The following is a 24061-nucleotide window of genomic DNA, read 5'->3' as shown; positions in this document are numbered from 1 at the left end:
AGGGCCAGGGGCTCCCATGCTCTGGCGGCAGCATTGGCTCCCGCACTGCAGCGGTTCCTACACCTCTAGCTGGCTTCAAAGCTCTAGCTGAAGCAGCGGCTTTGTCTCCTGCGCTTTGGAGGCGCCATTAGTTCTTGCGCTCCGCAGCTTCCTGGCAGAGGCGAGGCGGTGGCAGCTCCACCTCCTCCTCTCAAGTTCTGGAGGTCTCCTGGTCTGGTGGACTTGCTAATGGACAAGTGCAAGTGCTCTGCCCTCACACAGGGGGCTGGTGGCAGGAGCAATTCCTAAATTTGGACCAATAGCGTCTCTACTTTTTCCAAATCCTTAGTAGCATAAATATGAACCAAAGGGGTTGACCCAAGAGGTATATAAACACCTAGCTGAGCGCCCTCCCTTGGAGAGTTATGTGGGCTGCTGAGAGTAGGTTGCATTGTCTGAATTCAGAAGCCCGGAACCCTGTGATAAGTGTCTGTGGTTGGCTGCAACATCGGTGTGCAGAGTCTCCCATCAAGCTACTTGGCCCAGAGGCCTGCCACTTACTAGAAACCCACCCACCAAGACAAGCAGAAAACTCAACTTTCACTACTGGGAGCTCTTAGCGAAGTATGGGTGCTTATCCATATAAATCAATATAAATGAGGATATAGTTTATTTTCGTATAATTTCACATGTTAATTTTTCAAAATAAAAAAATGGTTTAAAAATTAGACATATTTAACTAATTCAAACAAATTTAAATTAAAAAAATAGACACAGGCAATATATGGGGACACATATCTATAATCCCAGTTATTAGGAGGCTGAGGAAGGAGTATTGCAAGTTCAAGTTCAAGGTCAGGGAATTTTAGGTAGACCCTACTTCAAAAAAAATTTTTTAGAACTTTATTTTGTTATTTATTTTTATGTGGTACTGAGCTAGTGGCTCACATGTGCAAAGCAAGAGCTTTATCTATCTAGCTGAGTCACAACCCCAGGCTGGATGTGAAGCTCAGTGGTAGAAGGCTTGCCCAGCATGTGTGAGACCCTGGATTCAATTCCCAGCCCTGGGAAAGTGAGAGGTGTGCAGGCACATGCACACACACGTATGCACAGGAATAGAAATGCAAGAAATAAATGTATGGTATGATCATAGATGTGGAAGAGTTTACGGTTTTATAAATTTGTAACCTTTAATAAGAGTAAAACTAGAAGAAAGTTATGGTCAGCATTAAAAATTGTATGGAATGACAAAACTTTTGAATCAATTCAGAAACATTGGCATTCTTGCCAACATAAAATACCAGTTATATGGCTTTCCACATAGGGTCACACTACCCTGCTTATCTTGACATTGATATATCTCATTTTCTGTGGCTCTCCACCAATAGCCCAGCAACATTGAGAGTTCTAATATGAATATAACACAAGTTCTTATATATTTCATTTGCTTTGTGTTATATGCCAGTATAGAAACCAATTCCCAGCTCTATGTACATTACACAATATATGAGTTGTGCCCTCAGAGAATAACAGAGTCCATGCAGAAACTAGTACCAATGCACCTAATGTCACCAATAGGAACCATGTTTTGTGGCTTTTCACATAGGTCCAAGCAATCCTGTAAATCCTGACATTGTATAATTTCAGTTTCATGTGAATTCCATGTAAACCACAAATATTTTCCCTTATCCTGTAGGAACACTCCATTCTCATCATATAATCACCCTGCTTCAACGACTTGATCAATGCATCCTGACTGGAATGCCTACTATATTCTTCATCCTCCTCAATGCCACAGTTTCCGACAGCTCTTGATTACAGGTATGCTGACTTTAATCCCTGTCACCTATCCTTATTCATCCTCTCCAGAGGCCTTTATGGTTGCTTTTCCCTTTCAGTGGAATGACTTTCCTGACCCTCTTTTCCAAAACTTCTTCCTCATCTATGAAATCTTAATTTGATTGTGATATTTCTGATAAGTTTTTTGACTCTCTTGACATAATTTATACTTATTCTGTAATTGACACTGAGTCTTATTATAAGTATAACTTGACCATTATTTGTGTCTTTTACAATTAACATCTGTTTCCTACATTAGAATAAAACTTCACTAAGGGACTCTTTGTCTAGGCTTTAACTGTGGGTGTCAGACATTAACATCAATTTTAATATGTGGCATCATATCCAAAGCATCTGGCAGTGTCGGCCATGTACTAATAATTCTTCATAGTCATCTGGCCAATTAAATTAATTATTATATGATTTAGGATAATAAAATATGAAGTGTGATATAGTAATTTGGGGTTATTTAAATACTATATTTATGAAGAAACTTATAACATTTAATGTCATAATTAGAATACTATATGATGTTTGAAGTACAGTCAGTCCTGAATACCTGTGTGATATGTAGAAGTAGATTCAATCAATTATGAGTTTTAAGACATCTGGAAATAAATTGAATCTTAACTATACATGTACACAAATTTATTCTTGACACTAGTTCCTAAACAATATTGAAAAAATATATTTTGTTGAGATATTATGTGTGAAAATGACTGAAAGTATACAGGAAGATATGCAATAAATAATACAAACATATAACACTACTGTATATAATAGATTTGAAACCCAGCAGATTTTAGTGTGTGTGTGTGTTTGGGGTGGGGCTTAGAATCACTCTCCCATGAATACAGAGGGACAACTGTAAACTACAAGACAAGGAAAGGTGGCTGTTTTTCCATCATAAATACCATTGTTTGCATTAATTGAAAATAGAATAAACAGAATTGTATATCATTTACTTATTTAGGATGCTTATGCTAAAAGAGGGCTTTTTCAACCATGATCCTCAAATATTAATTAAGGTCACGATTTGACCCAGCAACAACTTAATTGAAAAAATGTACCATAAATGTATTCATATCTATAATCTGTTCAATACCCTGATTTTCATAATTTATGTCTTTTTCTACCTCTTTACATTTTTGCTTAAAAGCTTATTTTCTAAAATCCCTATTAGTAAACTTTATTTATATTAATATCCAAAATTTCAACAAAAATGTCTTCTCTTTGTCAATTTTCTCTTTGAATCTAGTTCCAAAATTTTAGAAGTCCACTCTCCTGCCTCTCCTCCCCCTCCTACTCCTCTTCATTTTTTAGAAATTATTGTGCTGTACTCTCTTGGTGAAGATAAATACTTAGTAAAAGATGAGGCTTTAAAAATGTTTTGAACAACTAATAATAATAATAATAATAATAAAATGTAAAAAAAATAAAAATAAAATGAAAACATGACTAAAGATTTTTTAAATCATTTCAAGAACACTGAATAGTGGTAGTAGCTCTGAATACATATTTTATGCATTTTCACATATTTTAGGCTTTCACAAATATTCATGAGTTAGGATCACAATCAGAAATCAGATATTGAAGACTAGTACTGTCTTTGAAAGGAATTTGTGCAGAAACATGAATGAAGAAGAAGCTTGTCTTTGCTGGATAACAAAAAAAGCCATACTCTAGCTTTATTCCCATCTCTTGTTATTTAATATAAAGTGATTGTTTAAAAACTTCTAGGTAATATGCTTGAATGATTAGATTTAGATGTAATTCTAATTAGATTGAATTCCTTATGAAAAATAAAGAAAACTGCCATGATTCTAGAGATTGAGTTAAAGGAAAGCACAATTGGAAATTAATCAAATACTTTTTCTAACTTTTATCATTCAGTAAGGGCATTCAAAGGGATAGCTTTCAAACACTATTACAGCTCTGGATCCAATAGTCAACACATCCCTGTTATTGTTTCTCAAAAACCTCGAATTACTCATAATAAATTCATTAGTATAATATGGAGAAAACTATCAGGAACTCCAGGAGGCTTCACATCACATGCTTTTGCTTCTGTGGTGAACTCAGATGGTGTCAGCACTCAGAGCACTGTAACCCTGGCTGCATCTTCAAGAAAACCTGATGCCTTAGCCAGGCTGGAGGGAGAGTGTGAAGCTGCTTTGTCACCATTGAGGACAAGCACTCTAACCTCTAAGTCCTGCTTAACTACAGTGATGAATGTTTTTCTTTCTTTTACCAGGCACTCACAAGAATTACAGTTAAGTGTTAAGTAACTTTTATTATTCCAATTTTGTTTTGCTTTTTAAAAGCATCTTGAAATCCTGATAGAGTTGCCATAATTTTGATCCTATAAATTTGTGATTGTGTTGAATTATTTAACTTGAATCATAATTTCTAAATTCAAGCCTTTAATAAAAAAGAAAGATAACCGATAACACAATATTTAATCAATGATTTAATTATCATATTGGAAATTAAAATTACACACCGTTTAAAATACTACAAAACATAAAATTAAAAAAATGACCAAATAACACTTTATATTACTAGGAAAATATTTCACTTTCAAGGTCAACATTTAAAGTTGCCACATTTTTTTCCATTAAAATATTTTTAAAAATTTAATTAATAAGAAATGCATGATATATTTACTGTAATATATAGTATTTCTGCTCTATATATTGTAAATACATGTAATAAAAAGAAAAATAAGTGCAAAGAAAAATTTACGGGTTTAGAAAATCTAAATGGAAAGTCAAAATATTTTTCTTTAAATGGGCATATTGAAAAATACTGGTTTGCCATTGACAAAATTAGATGCTAAAATTGACATTTATCTTTAAGTAAAAGGAAATAGTGGGGATTTGATTGCTCATTGCATTTTATTAAGCAGAAAGAATTTAAGCTCTATTTCACTTTACTATATATCAAGCACTTTGTAAGAGATTATAATTAGAAATTCATTGTATCAATTAATCTTCAAATAACCTTATATTACTATTACTGCATCAATTTACATCTGAGGAAATTGTCAAATTTGCAAAATAATTTTCAAGAGTCTCATGTTAAGATATACAAATAAAAATTGAAGCAATGTTGCAATTTTAAATTAAATTCAACTACTGATTGTCAGAAGTACATTTTACCCTAATCATTGCAAAGGTGTGAGACATTTCTATAGAATTGTGACATCATTTTAATATTTCTATCATGATGCATTACACACATGAGATATCTCATCATCCATCATTATGTTCATTTAATTTGAATTATATTTTGTTTTACCCACAAATAGCTCTCTGCTCTCTCATGTCAGGGTTAGACTGTTTGGGAGACACGGAGATGGAGTGACAGAAAATAGCACCTGGAGCTTCCCCCAGCAAAGGTGGAAGAAAAGCTTTTCACATGAGACCTTCAGGCCCAGGCCCTGAAAGTAAGGAGAAAAAGCTTCACTTAGAGGTAGCCTTGGGAGGGTTTAGGCAGGAGGGGTGGAAAATACCATCTTAGTGGAAAATAAGATAGTAGGCAGGGTGTGGTCTTGAGCCAGGAAGTAGAGGGGGTGATCTAATAAGGCAGGCCTGCCATGAGGAATAAAAGGGAATGGACAGGGAGAAGGTCAGACTTTGTACAATGAATCTGTCTTTGGGGATTAGTGGAGTGGGCAGGCCAAGATTGTGGGGTTGGATGTCCAATACAAAGGATATGATATCACATAGACAGAATTAGGGGGTCCTGGATGCCCAGTGGAGTGCAGCTGTGTACAGGAGTGATGTGGAGCTGCTAGCAGGAAGTAGCCCAGGGAGTTGAAGACCATCTTCTTGGCTGTATAGGTCCCACATATGGCAGGGAGTTGGTCAGCATTCACTGAGGTATTGACTGAAGAGCCAGAGAGCACCCCTGGGAATGAGGTAGGCTATATGAATGAAACTAAATCAGCTGTTAACACCCCTGTATCCCAGATCAGCCCAGGTCCATGTATCAGAATGCTGAATGGGACTCACTGTGTGCCAGGCCCAACTGGGCTGACCTGGGAACTCTGGTTTCCATCCACTCAGCAGTTCCCCAAGGCTGCTTAGGAAGGTCTACCAATAGCGCCTGCCTCCTGGCCCCACTACCTGTGTATGGCTACCCTAAGGAGGGTCATCAGGGGCCATGGGAAGCCTCCATCAGAACAAGGCATCAGACTGCCATCAAACAAGGCAGGTCAGTGCCACCATCATTTCAGTCTCTATCCTCCCACACCAGGGCAAGGATATGGACTCCACCCAGAGATAGGGAAGACTATTAGACTTAGCTGGTAAGGCTGGAAGCTATGTGGAAAGGGTAGGCAAGAAGTGGCCCTGAAACAACCTCTGCAGAGATGGCCATCCTTAGAGCTGAGAACTTGCTGGGGTATGCATATGAGAGCGGAGACACATCTCTAGAGTCCAGCTGCCTGCCTGTGGCCAGTATAAGAGGCCAATGCAGGTTTGAATAAATAAATTATAGTGCATTTTCTGGAAGGGATTCCACACACACTAGTAAAGCATGATGAATAAGAATAGTTTCAAATGTGCAAATTTTTAAAATATAGTCACAAAAGAAGAAACTTCAGCACAAAACACACAGTGTAGTGGGACCCAGCCAGACCCACATACTCCAGAGATGGTGTAGAGAGACGCAGAGGTGTGGGACTGTGTGCCCACCCTGCTGGCTGGGCTTCCAGTGCTGGCTCTGTGACTGCCTGTCCTTTAAAGCACTTAACCCAAGGTGAGGATCACTTTCCTTCATTTGTCTGGTTCAGAGTTGGTCTGAAGGCCAGAAATGAATGGAAAAATGAGTAGATGGTGGTGAGTAAATGCAAACATCTAGAATTTGGTCACAAAGAGGATGCTAGTGACCTTTATCAGGGTGTAGGTGCAGCTAGCTACAGGGCAAGGACACTAAAAGGTGCAGAGACTGGCCCCTGAGAGAATTCTCATGGGGCTGGAGAGGAGATACAATGCACAGTTCTTAGGACTTATACCATGGGTGGCTACAAAAGGTTGGGCAGACTTGCTTGAGGGTCAGAGGTCAGGGCCCACCAGGCTAGGTACCTAGAAGCATGAACTTCACTGACCAGGCACAACCAAATAGCTAGGGCCCTCAGTAACCCTATGACAGGGTTGGAGTAGGTATCAATTGCTCATATACTCCCTCCACTACACACACACACACACACACACACACACACACACACACACTCATATTATTTCTCTCTCTCTCTCTCTCAGTGTCTTCCTCCTCCTGACCCTTCTTCCAGATGCACAGACTGAGAACCCCTGAGGAGAAATTCTAGACCACAGGCCCAGGACTGCACAAGGGCTCATTCTGCCTCTCTACTATCCTGGCTTTGCCCGCTGGACCCCTCTTGGTGCTGTAGTGGCTGCCATAGGCATCCATGCCACAAAACCAGAGTTTCAAGCCAGGGCAGGAGCAAGGGGTGGGGGAGATTCTCAGGATTGGGAAGCAGAGGGAGGGTGAGTCCAGGGCCTGAACAGTTTGGGAAGGCTTGGTTCCACAAGCCCTGACCCTCACAGACAGTTTATCACTTGCATCAAACAAGGGCAATAAACTGTGCCCCTCTCTTCTGGGTGGACTCCTGGAATCCCCTCATCCTCTTTGCCCAACTCATCTTCTACCCACACATATTCACAACCCCCATTCCTGATAACAAGTCTGTCCACAGAATTCAGGGCACACCAATGCCATTGGCTTCCCAAACTCTTAAATTCAGAGCCCACTTCAATTCCTTATCCAAGGGTAGGTGTGGGTACAAAAGAGAAATAGGAGCAAGATAAAGAGAAAACTGCTACACAAAAGGTCTGCCAAGAACTTCAGACAGTTGCCAACAATGAGCTCCTAACTCCCAGGGAACCAGTGTGTACAAGGAAATAGGTGCTCATAATTTCTAAGACATTGCTTGAGGGAAATGAGACAGAACATCTTGTACCACAGTTAGAGGTGGAAAAATGTTTTATCAAGGCTTCAGCACTGAGGGGACTTGGGTTCTGATGTACACATAGGTGACCAATTTGTGGCCCAAGAACATAGTGATTCTTTAAAGTGTGTGGCACAGAAGGTCACCTGCCATCTTCCTTTGGTGACAGGGAAGTCATTATTTATTGGGAGTATTTCATTCAATTGTGGATATTAGCAGTAAAACTAGGTCCTGTATTGAGACTTTCTCTGTGAGGCAGTGACTAGCAGGGTTAGAGATCCAGCCACTCTGTAACCATGAATGAATGGTGAGTCTGTGGCCCAGCCCCACCCTACTGGCTCAGGCAGTCCCTGAGCTCCAGTATCTCTAATCTACCATGGAAGTTAGCAGGGTTGGGGCTCAGGGCCTATGGTCATGCCTGTGTCACCATGGGCAGGGGCTGTGGAGGGGTCTCAATGAGTGCCTCGCTCCTGTGGGAGTTTTCTGTGGCTGCTGAAATAGATGACTGCACTACAGTGGCTCAAAAAAACATGCATTTATTCTGTCACAGGCCTGGAGGTCAGAAGTCCAGAATGCATCCTGGGGATCTAGAACCAAGGTGTTGGGAGGCCAGGCTCCTTTTAGGGACTCAGGAAGAGACCATTGCCTGACCTTTTCCAGCTCCCAGAGGATACCACATCCCTGGACTCCTGATCCATTCCTCTAATTTCAAAGCCAGCTGTGCAGCATCTACAAATCTATTTTTCTGGCTTTCTCTGCCCCACCCCCTCTCTCCTCTTCTCTTTCCCTCTCCCTCTCCCATCTTCTCTTCTTTCTCTTTCCCTACTCTCTCTCTCCCTCATCTCCTTCCATTCTCACATTCCTTCTCTTATACTGACCTCCCACCTCCCTCTTTCCCCTACCTTGGACCATCCAGATAATTTGGGATAATCCTCCATCTCAGGCCCTTAACATCATCCCCTGGGCAAAGTCCCTGTGATTACAAACCATAATACACTCACAGGCTCCAGGATTAGGAAGTACTATTCTTAGGGGCCCTCATTCAGTTGAGCTCAGCTTTGATCCTAATTCCCTAGGGATTAGGGCAGACTTCTCCTCAATTCCTCTCCCTTTCTATTTCTGTCCATCCCCAATCTGGTTATTTCTGGGGCTAGCCCAGGCTTATCCCTGCCCACATCCCTGGTCTTCCACAGTCCCTACTTGGTCTAGGATCACAGGTAAGGAACTATAATTTTAGTCATATCTCTGAGACATTTTGTTCCCAATTCTCCCTGGGTCTACTTCTTGTCACCAAACTGCCCTTGGAGGAAGATCTTATGAGGATCTTCAGTCTATGATGGAGACACCATGGCCCAGAGTCTCTGGGTGATTTGTCTATCAGAATTAGATCACTGGGCTGTCATCTCCCTACTCATACCAGTATCAGCACATCTCCAAGGACTCCTGGACTCTGTGCCCTCCCTTCCCCCCTCAAGCCCAGAATCTCTGGTCACGTCCTCTCTCTACACTTCCCATGGCTCTGATGGCCTTCAAGTGGCTTCATCCAAGGATCCTCTCACTTTCCTCCTCTGTTGATCTTGGCCCTGAACACTCCATGCCACTCTCACCATCTTGAAACTCTTCACCCTTCTGGGCCCCTCTCTTTGGTCCTCTATGCTGGTGCTGCCCTGTCACAACTATTGGGAACTGGCTCCTTGTGTACTCTGGGCCTGTTGCTTCTTTGCCTGCTCAATCTCTTAGCCTTGCTGGGGATTTATGGCTGCTGGAAACTGGTAATTTGGCTCTCCTTGTGGCAGCCCTGTGCCAGGATGGGCTTACCATTCTGAATCCCCACTGGAGGCAGGCACCCAGTGACAAGGGCTGTGTCTCCAGCAGCCTGTCCTCAGAGGTTCAGTTGGGTTCTGGACTGGACCTTACTGAGCCCTCCATGTTTGCTGTTTCACTGTAAAGTTGCTCCCAGTTCTGCTGCAGGTATGATCTCACCAGCCATGACCTGTCAACATAGTGACCTTGGCTGAGGGTTACTTTCAGGGAAACTCTGAGCTGGTATCTGACATGTTTTATATCATGTGATCCAGACCACTTGGAGGCAGATGTCATATGTCATGCAGTCAGGGAACAGACTCTGGCCACAGAGATATTTGCTCAGGACTGCAGCAGGCAGGAGAGCTGGGTTTCAAACCCAGGTTTGTGGTTTCAGAGCTTCCAAGGCTCTGCCTGGACCACTATGTGCACTTGAGCACCAGTGCTGCTCTGAGGGGGAAGGTTAGTGTCAGGTTAGGCCTTAGCCCACAGGATGTTCAAAGACTCGCCATCTCCAGGTCACAAGGAAAGGGAACCCATGCCTGTTCCCATTCCCTTCCACTGAGGCAGGTTGCTGTTTGTGCTTTGTGAAGCTGTTGTGGAAGCCAATCTGTTTCCCTGTGACAGCCAGGTGTGATTCCTAACTGCCCCTGCTGTGGCCTCTCTACCTTGGCACCCCACTGAGGGCCTCCTACCCTGCCAACCGGCTCTAGGTGTCTCCCCAGTTTCTTCCAGTGCTGTGGCATGGTTTCTTTTTCTCCTTCATCCTGGACAGTGCTAGAACACTGACCCTGCCTTGGTTTATTGTAGCTGCACCTTGTGGGGCCTCCCATGCCCAGTTGTAGGTTGAGAAGGCAGATCACAGAGGCTGAAGTGAGCAGGGCATCTGGGCCTACTATTCCCTGATGTGAGGGCAGGAAGGGATATTGAGAGCAGTTCCCTTTGGGAGTCAGGCCTCCCCCCAGAAGGAACCACTTTATTGTTTATTGCTGGGATCAATCTTTATCTGGAGCCCAGCTCAGCTGCCCAGCATCCTGACCTAGGGTCTCTCCATGGCTTCCATTCTGTGCCCCTTTCCCCCTCCAGGCTCCTGCATGTACCCTGGGCTCCACTGCCTTGGGTGTGAGTCTCTTAGGAATTGAGGAGGAATATCAAGGCCAAGAGGCCAGGCTCAGTGCCCACTCCCTCCCCTTTTGGGGAAGGCTTGGGTGCACAGCCTGTAGTGTATGGAGGGTGTGGTAAGCTGCCAGACCCTCCCAAGACTCCCATCTTCTTGTGCTCTGTCCTTCTGTTGTTGCTTTGGCCTTGTAACACTGGTTGAAGCTCTGCCAGGCCCAGGCCTCAGTGCTGCATGTTGGGAAGGGTAGGTTAAGTGGCAGGGCTCTTTATAGAGGGCACCTTCTTGGCCTTCTGAAACTGGTCTTTATGTCCTCCCCGACTTTGAGGGAGGGCCAGTGCTCCTGGTCCTGCCCTATCCACTGAAGAGGCAAAGGGGGCTAGATCTCTGGAAAGCAAACAGAGTTTGGAGGGGTCTGCAGGCTTTGGGGTGTGCTGCTTTCTGGCTGTTCACCCCTTATCTTGATGGGCTTATGAGCTAAGATCTGAGCACTGGGATTGGCTGGGGTAGGTTTTCCAGCAGGTGGACTTCAACAAACGACCCAGCCGCATGAGCTCCAGGCCCATCAGCTTCTCTGTAGTCCTGAAACTATCGAATGTCAACTTGCAGGAAAAAGCATACCTGGTGAGTTGCCCTCTAAGTCTCTGTAGATGGGCCTAGGGCTGTGCTGCATTGAGGTCACAGCAGGACCTCAGAGAGCATTGAGGTGGATGGGAGGGTCCTGCCATCCTATGATGTTTGGGTGTGGACCTTCCTGGTTCCCTGGGTTGGAGACCAGTGGATTCATAGTTCCAGCCCCCATGAGCCTGAGTGTGGCTGGGAGGTGTGGACACTTCCTTGTGGCCCCCACCCTGGACCTGGAGCAGACTCATCAGCCTGAGTTGGAGGACTCTGAGCATCTGGGCCCCATCCCCTGATGAGCTTGGTCCTTCCCTGCTGCCTCAGGATGGCCTAGTGGAGCAGCTGTATGACCTCATGCTGGAGTACCTGCAGGGCCAGGCCCACAGTATTGCCTTCCCTGAATTGGCACTGCCTGCTGTCTTACAGGTGTGTACCCAATGGTTGGCTCCCTCCCCAAATCCCCGGGGCCTGCTTTATGATGGACTTCGATTATCTTTTAATGGACTCAGTGACCTTTGTACACAGGGACTGAAAGGAGGTGTCTTTGTCCCAGCTTCACAGGGCTAGTAGCAGAGCCTGATCCTTTATGGTCTCCACACAGGCACCGCCTTGTAGCTGGACCCCTTGGACCACAATGTGTGGTACTGGTCTTGGGGGTGTAGGAGATTATCAGTCACTCAGCAGGTTGGGACAGGTCTGGATGGCTCACCAAGGATCCTAGCATCATGTTGGTCCATTGAAAGGCTGTCTAAGCCTTCCAGGGACCAGATCAGCCGCCTGCAGAAGTCTTTACACTGGGGTGGGCTGGTCCCTGACTGATTTCCTATGTGGTCCTGGGGCTGGGGTGGGGGTTTCTCTCTGCTTCTCCCGTGAGAGTATGGCTCTCTGTCTGCTGTTCCCTGTCTCTGGCCTGTACCAGGGAGGGTCACTGCTGCTGCTCACAACTGAGCTGCATCTGAGGCCCATCCATACAGGTTGTGTGTGTGTGTGTGTGTGTGTGTGTGTGTGTGTGTGCGTGCAAGGCTGCAGTCATATAGTTGTGCACACATGCATAGTCACTTGCTGTTCTTTGGCACTTTGCAGTGGCCTGGGTCCCAGATAGGAGTGCCTGGCAGTCAGGAAGCTTCTGCTGCTGGATTCAAAGGTCTCAGGGATAGGGGACTAGAGTAGGGGTAAACAGGTATTTTCAATAAGTGTTCTTGGATTTATGGTTGCATGGTTTCTCAGTCTGGTTACTGGCCTTTGGCCACAGTACAAAAGCAGCCACAGAAAGCTCATTGCATGTGAGGGAATGAGTGCAGCTGTTGCCAGAAGAGGTTTATTTACAGAGATGGGCAGGCTGGAGAGCAGCCTGATTTCATCTGTGGCCCACTGCCCACTTGTGTGCACTTGGGCTCTGGACCTCCCTGGAGTTGCCATGAGGTTTTGATGGGCCCTGGACTTCCTGTCTGCCTGCTGGGTTGATTGCCCCCCACTTCTGCAGTTCAAGTCCTTCCTCCGGGAGTGCAAGGTGGCCAACTACTGCCAGCAGATGCGCCACTTGTTGGAAAAGGTGCAGGAGAATGCAGAGCACATCCACAGTCACCGCCAGAGGGTCTCTTTTGGTGTCTCTGACCAGCTTGCAGTGGTCAGTAGGGAACTGGTATCTGAAGTGGGGGTGGTGCTGCTTGAGGGCACTTGTCAGGGAATGGCTGGGTTTGAGGTTTTCCCATAGTGGGACATGACTCTGAACTGCCCCACCCCTAGGATGCTTGGGAGAAGCAGGCCCGAGAAGAGGGGACCCCACTCACCAGGTACTATAGCCACTGGCGGAAGCTGAGGGACCGCGAGATACAGCTGGAGATCAGTGGCAAAGAGCGGGTACATCTGGGGTGCCAAGGGAGCGGGTGGGTCAGCTAGATTCAGATCTTGCACATTGGCATGACTTTTAGGACCAGGCAGAGATTTGATGGGGTCTTGGTGGTGGTGTGGGTGGGGCATCGGAGGACTATGGCTGTTTGAGGAGGTGGTGATCCTATGGGGTGGTGTCAGGAGTTGTCACAGCCAGGCATCTCCCAAGGGTAGGGGTCTTGGAGGGAATGGAGTGGCTACACATACTTGTCACACAGGCCAGCCTGTGGACCCCAGGAAGGCAGGTAGAAGAGGCAAGAAGGGCTTTAGCTTTTGACCCTGGGCATGGCTGTGGCTATGAGTTGGGGTGACTTGAGAGACTACTACTTGGAGTAGCATGCCACCAAGGTGCTGGCTGTCCTGGGAGGGATGATACGGATGTGGGAGCAGAAAGGTTGTCAAGTAGCAAGTGGCCAAGCAGGGTGCTCCTGAGGGATGCTGGAGGCTTCTGAGGGAAATAGTGTTGGCCTCTCTGAACCCCCTGCCCATGCCTACCTACTCCTCTGGTTCTGATTATTCCAGCTAGAAAATCTGAACTTCCCAGAGATCAAACGGCAGAAGATAGAGGACAGGTAGGATGAGGACAGGAAGGAATTTAAAGACCTCTTTGACCTGGACAGTACTGAGGATGAGGAGACCACAGACTTTTGGGAGAGAGGTGGGGGCTGCCCCTGCTGAAGCATGTGCTCCTGGAGATGGGGAGGGTGTGGATGGATGTGGGACCTCACAGCCAGAGGGGTCCCCACCTCAGTGTTTTCTGTGCTGATTGCTAAGCATGCCTACTTCTAACTATTCTGTTTGGTCTTCCACCTGCAAGTGGAGAGAAGGGTGGTCCTCTAGCTTGTGGCTTACCCTCCTGTGAACCTCTGCTGGTGGTCGCTGGGTGGGGGGGCTCATCATGGACTCTTCTGGGTTCACAGAAACACATGGGTCCCTGAGAACTCGGCAGGGTCTCAGGGCGGAAGAAGATGATAAGGACCACCAGGATGAGGAGGATAGCAGACTCAGAAGGTGAGTGGTTCTTGGGGCAAGGGATCTGGTCCTTAATCCCATCTGGCAACAGAGCCATGGGAGGGCAGCCCCAAGCCTGGCCCACTCCTCCCTGGGGTGCCCAGCCAGCTGCTCTGTTCTCATGGGCTCTAGCAGCCAGCTTATAGTGCAGCAATAAATTAATTAATGCTGTGATTAATTAGTGATGATTAACCTCCAAGACTGGCTTCCTCCCGATAAGCAGAATTTATGTAGCCTTTTCTCTCCCTGCAGATGAAGGCACAGTCACAGAGGCGGAGCTGGACCCTGGTGAGCTGTGGCAGCTGGCCCAGGGGCCCCAGGATGAGCTAGAGGATCTGCAGCTCTCGGAGGAGGACTAAGGGTCTCCTGCAGTACCCCAAAGGCCCTGAGGCCAGTGTCTGTGCAGCAGGAGGGCAGTAGACAGTGGACAGGGCTTTATTGTCACAGCACGACAGACCAGATGAACCAAGAGCTGTGCTGACCTGGGCAGCAAGAGCCAGCCCTATGCAGGAGGCTGGTTCTGCTGCCAGGTCACAGCAGCCTGCTCCACAGAGGTGGCTCCCTGGTTCCTCTACTCCTTTGTCTTTGGTTTGTCTGTGGACCTCTGCATTCACCCCCAGAAAGTTTTTGAAAACTCATTCAGTCCTTTTAAGTCACATTTTTTCCTTTTAAAAATTCTTGGTGTTTCTGCATCCAAAACTGAAAGGGAGAAAGCTGTGGGGGAGGTACCACTGCATCCTGTGCTGGGACTGTGGGCAGCCTGCTGGCCAACTCAACACAGAGACTGGGTGGCATCTGGGGCCCCTGGGAGTATTGCTGCTGTTCCATTCTCTGGCTTGGGTGAGGCTTGGCTAGTGGGTGGGTGGCTCCCCCCATAGGGGGAGTTGGCTGTTGGTGGGGACAGGGGCTGCTCTCTGGAGGTAAGCTCCTATTCAGGAGCCTGCAGGGTTGGCGGCTGCAGAGGCAGAGCCACAGGGAAGCTGGCCATGTAGAAAACTCGGCCCAGGCGCTTGGCCACCTATAAAGAAAAGCCTGGATGGGTGCCTGCCAAGGACATTGGGTGATTTCAAAGAGCCTTTATGCCCTCTGCCCACTGTCCATGCTTACCTGGGCCCGGATCTTGAGGGCGGGCCCCAGCTTCAGCCCCATAGTCGTCAGCAGGTGCTCCTCTGTCAGCAGGGGCAAGGTCTCCCCATCAATTTCTTGTTCTCTGAATACCTAGAACAGGGATAGGGTCAGGCCTATCAGTCCCACACAGCAAAGGCCCAGAGAGCAGCCAGGGAGAGTAAGCAGGCTGTGTAGCTTTCAGGGAGTGGTCAAATGAAGGAATCCCCTTTTGCTTTGGGCAGGGGCTAGCATGAGGCAGGAGCAGGTGGGGCTGAGGGGTGTAGGGAAGGGAGAGGAGGGCAAGTGACAGGCCCGCTGCACACCCAGGTCAGCTCTGCCTCACCAGAGCATACTCCCCACAGCCAGACAAGCCCCCAATGAAGCTGCAGACATCATCCACAGTCCACTTGCTGACGTCCTCAGGGGATGTGGCCACCTCCCCATCAGCAAAGAGTCACCCCATGGTGCCTAGGTGTGAGTGAGTGTCACTAGGGCTTTGTTCCTCCCATCCCATACCCCACCGGTCTGCTGACCTTTGCTTGCCTTAGTTGCTTAGAGACATGCAATCCATGACTTAAGATTTTTCGACTGTGGAGGCCTTGCACCCCCTCCCCGTACAAGACCTCCAAGGGTGGCTGGCCTGGGTCTCCACACCCACCTGTGTGGAAGTATGGGCTGACCGAGTAGGGGAAGCCCAGGGACAGAGGAGGGGGCAGGGTGGAACCTGAAAGAAGCCCCTTTCCCTCAGTGCTGGTCCCTCCTAGGGCTTGACCTGGGGTGGAGCCCCGGCCCCCTGTGGGTGCTATCTCCAGGTCCTCTCCATCTGAGTCCTTGGGGGCTCTTCTGAGACATCTTGAGCCCAGAGCCCAGATGCTGTTGTCTCCTTGGATTCGCTGGGCCGAACTGAGGCAGAACTAGGGCCCCCCCTTCCGCGGTGCTCTGCCAGCAGGCTCCCGGGGTGAGGTTGGAGGCTCCGGACCAGAGACACCCTGTGAAGGCGAAGCGGCGCGGAGCTATGTTTCAGTACCAGCATGGCCCCGCGCCTCTGCAGCTCCTCTGTTCTGTCTGGGGCACGCAGGGCCGCTTCAGGTGCCAGCAGCTGTGGCCGGTGTGTGTTCTCCAGCTCTTTCTGGCGAAGCAGCTCCGCGGACATCTCTAGCCTAGGCCAGGAGTAGTAGGATCAGCTTGAGGGCTAGTGCCACCCACCTCCCCTCCCGGCTTTGGCCGCACCTACCGGGCCAAGTTCTGTTTACGCAGGAGCTCCTGCTGCAGGGGGAGCATCTCCGCCTGGGCGGGGGGCAGGAAGCTGTACCCTGGGGAAAAGGGACAGACCAGGGCCAAGTGGTCAAATGGTGCTGGCCTGATGAATTGGCCCTCTGCACCACCTTGGTCCATCCTCGACATTAATGGGCGACCTTACAGGACCAGTTTCAATGAGCGTGCCCATAGGACATAAAAGACGTGCACACCTGCCTATTCCTTACCTGGAGTCTGGCACAGAGCCTATGAAACCCCCAAGAAAGGGGGCCTGAAATGGGAGCCCAGGGCGATGTGGGGGGCATTCTGGGGCGACAACAAAGGGGGCGGCTGCGACAGCTCCCTGTGAAAGGCAGGACTGAGGGGCGTGCGTGGCTTGCCCGGCCCCCTCCACGCCCCAGATTCCCCTAACCGCGTCCAAGCGCATCCTGGTCGCCGCTAATTGCTGGCCCTGCGGGCGGTCGATGTGCCGCTCCTTATGGCTCTAGGTCGAGCGCTGCCCCCGCTCTAGCCCCCTGGCGGCGCCAATTAATCTCGGAGGAGGCGCTAACCCGGAGGGCCGTGGTGACTGCAGCGGTAATTACCGCGCGGCCCTCCTCCCCACCCCCTCCCCGTAGCTGGCCCAGCGCTGCCGGGGGCACAAAGCGTAATTAGCAGCAATCCTGAGGCAGCGGCAGCTGCAGACGCCGAGCTCCGCGGTGGAGGGCAGGGGGTGCGCCAGACTGGAGACGGCCCGCTGCGGGGGGGGGGGGGCATCCCTGAGCGCCTCCCTGCTCTCTACAGGTCGCCCCCTGTCCCCGCCCGCCTGGGAGGCCGTCTCCCCAGACGGCTAGTGTGTCTGAATTGGCGAAGCGGGCTTCGCTCCTCCCCCAGTTCTAGTCCTCTGGCCGACCCCTCCCGACTTACTTTGGGCTGGGTTTCCAGACTTCCAGCCGCTCTGCCTTCTGCTTCCCCAACCTCATCCCCCCCTCACTGTCCCAGGGGCACCTGGAATTTGCTGGATCCCAGTTGCTCAACAAAGAAACAAGAGTGACCCTTCACATTCCTGCCCAGGGTTCTTGGCACCCAGGTACATACTGCCCCGGAAATGTTTTCCTGGGCCTCTACCCAGCTCAGCCAGCTGCAGGAACTTTTTGCCCAACAGACCCTAAACCCAAAGCAGGCAATACCCACATGACTGTGCAGCTGCAATCAGGGAGGAGGAGTAAGTGGGTGGAAGGTGCAGGCTATGGGGCCTGCAGAAGTCAGATACCAAGCCCCAGTACCTCTCTGAGAAGGACCGGGCAACAGCTGGAGCTGGAGCTGGAGCAGTGTTCTCCCGGTGCTGAGCCAGACCCTGCTTCCGGTGCTGACCTGCTGTGGATGAGGGCAGGTGAACTTCCAGGCCACTGGGACTCCTCGAAGCTGCAGCTGCTACCTCCTGCCGGACCCTCAGGAGATCTGGGGGTGGGGGGGTAGGGGATGGGCAACAGCAGCGACCCTGAGGCCCAGCCTTCCCTGGACTTCTCCCCTCATCCTAGTGAGCACAGGACACTGGCCCAGGGGAGCCCAGGAGAAAGGGAACCAGGGGCCCACTTCCACACCATCCCTGCTGTGTGTCAGGCCTGATGTCAGTCACTGGGGCCAGAGGAGAAGCCCCAGGGCAGGGGAGACAGGTTTGCAGGAGGACCTGAAAGGAATGTGAGGTGGGAGGAAAGCCCAGTGTTGGTACGCAAGGCTGTGGAACCTGAGGCTGGAGCCTTGAGGGGAGGGACTGTGCACAGATCCATGAGAGCATAGACCAGTTCCTGGAGGTCACTGTGACAAGTCTAGGAGTGGGTCTCCAGACTCCACCAGGTGACCGTCTCCTAGATGGGAGGCAGGAAACTGAACCTGTACACGTGGCCACACCTCCACACCAGCATACACCAACATCCGTTCACATCGGTCATCCAGCAGTGGTTGCATACAGTCAGCATCCAGCAAGACCACACCAGGCCCATGCATACGCATCCTTGCAGGCACACCAGCCACAATCTCTGGACGCGGCGATGTGCAGTGGTTTGATGCACTGTGTTCCTGCCCAGGGCCGGGCCTTCGAGTCCCCACCACCCCCCTTTGCATACCTTTGCCGCTGAGCCGCCGCCTCTGTTTATAAATTAATTACCCGAAAAGCGGAGGTGGGTCTGCCCTGGGCTGGGTGCCAGCCCGCAGAGCCTAGCCTGCTCAGCTGCCCGCGTCGATCCCAGCGGGGCCTGCACCCCCGCCCTCCAGCCCGGGGTCACAGCTATTTGCAGCCGGCTCCTAGGCTGGACGGTGCGCACCGTGATTGACAGCAGCTCCCTGGCGGCCGCAACCACGCTCCCTCCCCCACATAGGCCTGCAGAGCGGGCCCCAGGCAGAGCAGGCAAAGCAATTAAAAGGGAAGATTTTTAAATTATTAACATTTGGTGAATTATTCAGACTCTTGGTGCCTTGTGCAAGGAGAGGAAATCCTGCCCCTTCACAGTACCCCATCCACCTCCTACCATAAAAGCCAAGTTCACCTAGCAGGAGACTAGCCTGTGAGGCTAGAGTGCAGCTGGACAGGTATCTGACTGCTCCCTGGGCTATGACCACAAGGGACAGAGCAGACCCAGTGAGTGGAGAGGGGCAAGAGCCTCATCCCAGCCTCTAGCTGGGCCTCTCTTGGCATCCAGGAGGCCATGGTGGCCAAACACAGCTGCCTCTTAGTCGTCCTGTCTTTCTGGAAGGCTTGCCCCCCATGCAGGACAAAGATCTGGCACTATTTGAATGTGACCACAGGTCAGCGTCCACTGACTTAAATTTGTGCACCAACTGCTGTGGGAGTCAGGAGAATGGGCACAGACCACAGGGTCTCCTGGATAGGGGGCAGATAGGCTTACTCAAGCCCCTACCCCTTCCTCTCACCTGGGATCACCCCTGAGTAAGCTATGTGCATGCCTGGAGGGGATCCTGAGAATGTGATGAAAAGTGGGGACTTGGAACAAGACCTGGGGCAGCCAGGCCTCATCGCCTACCCACAAAGGGCTGGGGGTCACTGACAGATCCAATCCTGGTCTTGATGTCAGCAGCCAACACCCTCTTCTGGGGTGGAGAGGCAACTGAGAGTGTACACAGGTATGGGGGCAGGTGGGGAGGTCACATACCATGGCTGGGGAGGCCCAGGTGGTAGAGACGCTGTGGTTCCTCGAAGCTGCCAGCCTCACTGAGAGCGGAAACCAGCCGGTGGTAGTGGTCCTCAGGCGCCATGCTGGGTTGCAGCTCTGGCAGCAGCAGAGTCTCTGCGTTGGGGTAGCACATAGGGAGGGGATTTTCCTTGAAATACTACCCAGGCGGAGAGGCAAGTAGGGAAGGCACACCTCACCCTAAGCCTAAGACCTTCCACCCCTGCTACGAAACCCAAGTCCCTCCTCTGTGCACACCTGCCCCTTTTGGAAGGTCTAACAACACTTCCAAGCACTCAGTTACTGCTTCCTCCTCCAGTGACCTGTCCCTCCTCCCTGGGTTGGGCTCCCACCTTGAGGGTACTCAGACTCACACTCGATTCGCTTCGGGCCTTCTTCTCTGAAGAGCAGTCACTGGTGACGTGCGGGGAGCAGCCCAGTCTCTTGCCTAGCAAGCCACCTGCAGAGGGTGGAGTGAGCCACACCCAGTCTCAGGGACTGGAGGAGGAGGCAGGAAAGACCAGGTGGGGAAGACCCACCCCTGCCCCAGCTCAGTCTAGTGAGCCCCAGTCCCCTCCACTCAGGAGCATCCTGGGTGCTGGTGGGCAAGGCCTTGCCAGCCCTGGGTCCCAGGCTTCCACCTGGTGAGCCCAGCTGGCTGGAGGATATCATGACAGGTATGGAGCAAGGCAAGGAAACAGGGCAGCCCTGACCCTGGGCCCCAGGCTGCATTTGAATAGAAGTGATGGGTGTGACACGTGACTGTGACTGTGTCCCCAAGGGCCTCTGGCTGCCCCTAACCAGCCAGTCCATTCCCATGTGTGCTCATGAGCCCACCTCAGCTTCTCCTGGAGAACAGAACTACCTTCCCTTTCTGAGAAGGGCTGGGGTGGGCTGTGCAGGTGCTGGGGAAGAGAGTCAGTCAGGAAGGCACATGTCACTCCCCACACCAGGGGTGTGCTCAGGGGAGCCCTCCTCTCTGCACCAAAAGCCCAAACCCTCCTCTTTCCTGCACTCAGCCTTGGCAAGCACATACCTGCCCAGCCAGGCTCTGCGCTCCAAGGGTCACCCCTGGACAGCTGACCTGCCCTACACAGACCCTAGGTGCCTGGCTCCTGGTCTGCCTATTCCTATACTATCCCCTCTAGAAATCACATCTCCACATCAAAAGCTGCACACAGGGCTGGGGATGTAGCTCAGTTGGTAGAGTGCTTGCCTCACATGTAAGAAGCCCTGGGTTCCATCCCCAGTACCATAAAAATGAAATGAAAATAAAAGCCACACACATCTATAGGTCCCTCTCCAAACCTGTCCCTGCACCCCCAAGCTCTGCTTCCTCCTGAGGACCCTGACATCAGGGGGCCCTGCTGATAGCAGGTCATCATCCTGGCCTCCAGGTCAGACCCTATTGCCTCTGAAGACCCAGGGTGGCAGGGATGAGGATTGCTCCTTGTGTAACTCAAGCCTTTTATGACACCTTGGTACTTGGGGGTCCCCAACCTGTGCCCCCAGGAAGCCCTGCTGTCAGCTCAGGAGCCTAATTCCTTTTCCTTATTCCTTTAATCTGTCATTTTTATCAGGCTAGGGAAGTGCGGTGGCAGCCAGAGCACTGATCAATCTCCACATTACAGCTGACAGAATGATGCTAATAACTTATTGATCTCAGCCACCTCACTGCCACTGGTTTAGCTGGCTGGCCCCAGGCCCTGCCCCAAAGACAGGGGGCAGTCCCCACTGCCTGCATGAGGGGTCAGGTTAGACAGACCCTGTAGGACAGATGGAGGGCACTCAGGTGCACATGGGCATCACGAGCTGCGTGTCAGAGTCCAGCAAGCAGGAGGGCACCCCGAGCGCACCAGGCAGGGAGTGGGTCTTGCAGCCTCTCTCCACACCTGCTGCCCATCTTCTGCTCCCTGTACATGCTCAGGGGTCAGCAAGGGTAACCTCTGCAGTCTGTTCCCTGTTTCAACAGTGGCAACTCCCGCCTCCTTGCTGGGCTTCTCTGCTCCTGGGGAGCTTGAGAGTCACAGCTTGGGGGAGGTGATACTGGGGTTGGAGTGCCCCGCAGTGAGACCCAGCCTTGTAGCTGCCTTGAGGAGACTGCATAAGCTCAGAGTCACACCTGATGTAGGCAGTGACAGGAGGCAGACACACGTACCAGGGGTGGACCTTAAAGTCACAAGACCTGCTCTGAGCTCCTCAGTCCTCTGGGATCCTTCCTGTCCATAGCCCAGGAAGCTGTGGCTCGAAGGACACCCCCTTGGGCCACAGGAAGGAAGTAGACATGGTGACAGGTAAAGACCACTTCAGGGCCCAGAGGAATCCCACGGGGAGCTGCAGACCTGGCAGGTGCACGCGCGCGCGCACACACACACACACACACACACAGCATCCTGGCTGCTATGCACAGCATGTGACCTGCACTCACTGTAGAGTGTGGAGGGCTACCTGGCAGGGTGAGCAAGCCCTGCAGGAGACACACAGGGCACATGCAGGTCTGTGTACCTGAGGAGGTTGTACATAGGCAGGAGAGGGCCTGCTTCCTCAGAACATCTCAATCACTGAGGGGCTCCCTCGGCTCCGCCCAATCGATGGGGCAATTAGATTTTATCAGCCACCTCCAAAGCAGCTCCAGAAGCAACCCCCACCCCCATCCACAAGGGCCTTCTGGGCTCATGGGGGCTCTGTTGGGAGTGTCCAGGGTGGTGGGTGATGCCCACCCTGCTTTCCCAGAGCAGTAGCCATTGTCAGAAACAACCCTGTCCAGGGTCCATGTGACAAGGCCCCTGAGGTCAAGTTGTGCCCACTCTCAGCGGTGGCATCTTGCAACCCCTCATGACCTGCTCCATGGGAGACTGCCTGGGTCCCCAAGCTGCTCTCTCCCTCTGAGTTCCTGTTGCCTCCAGGAACCAGATCTCCTTGGTGGCCCTGGAAGCTCCTGGGCCAGCACCCTCTTGGCCTACCTGAAGCGGTTCAGGCTGCAGGGGATGGGCCCTTTCCCTCCCAGGACCCCTGAGAAGCAGGACCAGGCCGACATGCCCTGTGGGTTTGGTGGGAGGCTGAGAAACAGCCCAAGCAAAGGCAATGCAGAAAAAAAAAATCCTGAGGAGAGGAGAGGCCAGCCCCTTGGAGCAGGATAGGCGAAGGGGAGGACAGGAAAGGCAGGAGGATGCCGGAGTGCCTGCCTGGGGGGCATGGGGGGTGCGATGCTGTGTACCGAGCACACTGGGCCACTCGGCACTTTGTTCTTCAAACTCAACTGACATAGCCCTGTGTGGCCTACCGTCAGCATAGCTGAACACAAGCCAGCAGACCAGGCAGAACAGACTTCTGTGCAGGTGAAGTGGACAGATGCCCGCATCCCTTCTACTTCCGAATTCTTAATGTCATAGAAAAGACAGTAAGTTGGCCAACCTGCAGAAAAGGACAACAGCAGTTAAAATCACAGTTGAAACTTGAGAGGCACAGACTAAATGAAAGGAGAACAGGAGGAGGGAGAGCTGGAGCACGGGAGGAGGGAGGGCTGGAGCACAGAAAGGAGGGCTGGAGCATGGGAGGAGGGAGGGCTGGAGCATGGGAGGAGGGAGAGCTGGAGCAAGGGAGGAGGGAGGGCTGTAGCACAGTAGGGAGAGCTGGAGCACAGGAAGGAGGGCTGGAGCACGGGAGGAGGGAGGGCTGGAGCAGAGGAGGAGGGAGAGCTAGAGCACTGGAGAAGAGAGAGCTGGAGCACAGGAAGAGGGAGGGCTGGAGCACGTGGCAATGCTGGGACAGATCTGCCTTCTCTTGTGCTCTTTTCATTCTGTCTGTGTCTCTCAAGTTTTGAGTTTATAAATTACAATTTTCATTTTCAGGTTATAAATTTCAATTAACAATGCACAATTTACAATCTAGTTGGAGCCTTGTGCCAGCCTGTGGTTGAAGATGTGATTGCTCTGGGAGTGTCTAAAACTATCCCCATCTTCCCTTTGGCTTAGATGACAGCGCGTCTGCCGCGAGTAGCATGGAGGTGTCAGACCACATCGCCTCCTTGGAGCAGCGGGTCCAGATGCAGGAAGACGACATCCAGCTGCTCAAGTCAGCGCTGGCCAACGTGGTTTGGCGGCTGAACATCACTGAGGAGCAGCAGGCTGTGCTCAACAGGAAAGGACCTACCAAAGGTGAGTATTATTCAGGAACGAGGGCGGCACAAGTCTCATTGAGATTGCTGACAGCAGCAAAACTCAGAATCACAGTACAACAATTCGCTCTGTCAAAACAACCACGTGAAGTGTGGCAGTATTTTTGGCACAATGTTGG

General features: G+C 50.7%; 1 pseudogene; it reads right to left on the bottom strand.

The window, feature by feature from the left end:
* Positions 1-14618: 14618 nt before the first annotated feature.
* On the bottom strand, positions 14619-23126 carry LOC144253074 (sterile alpha motif domain-containing protein 11-like; annotated as a pseudogene).
* Between the last annotated feature and the right edge of the window lie 935 nt (positions 23127-24061).

This window comes from Urocitellus parryii, unplaced genomic scaffold, assembly GCF_045843805.1.
Source record: "Urocitellus parryii isolate mUroPar1 unplaced genomic scaffold, mUroPar1.hap1 Scaffold_90, whole genome shotgun sequence".
NCBI lineage: Eukaryota > Metazoa > Chordata > Mammalia > Rodentia > Sciuridae > Urocitellus > Urocitellus parryii.
The sequence above is the reverse complement of the archived record's forward strand: the minus strand, read 5'-3'. Positions and strand labels throughout refer to the sequence as shown.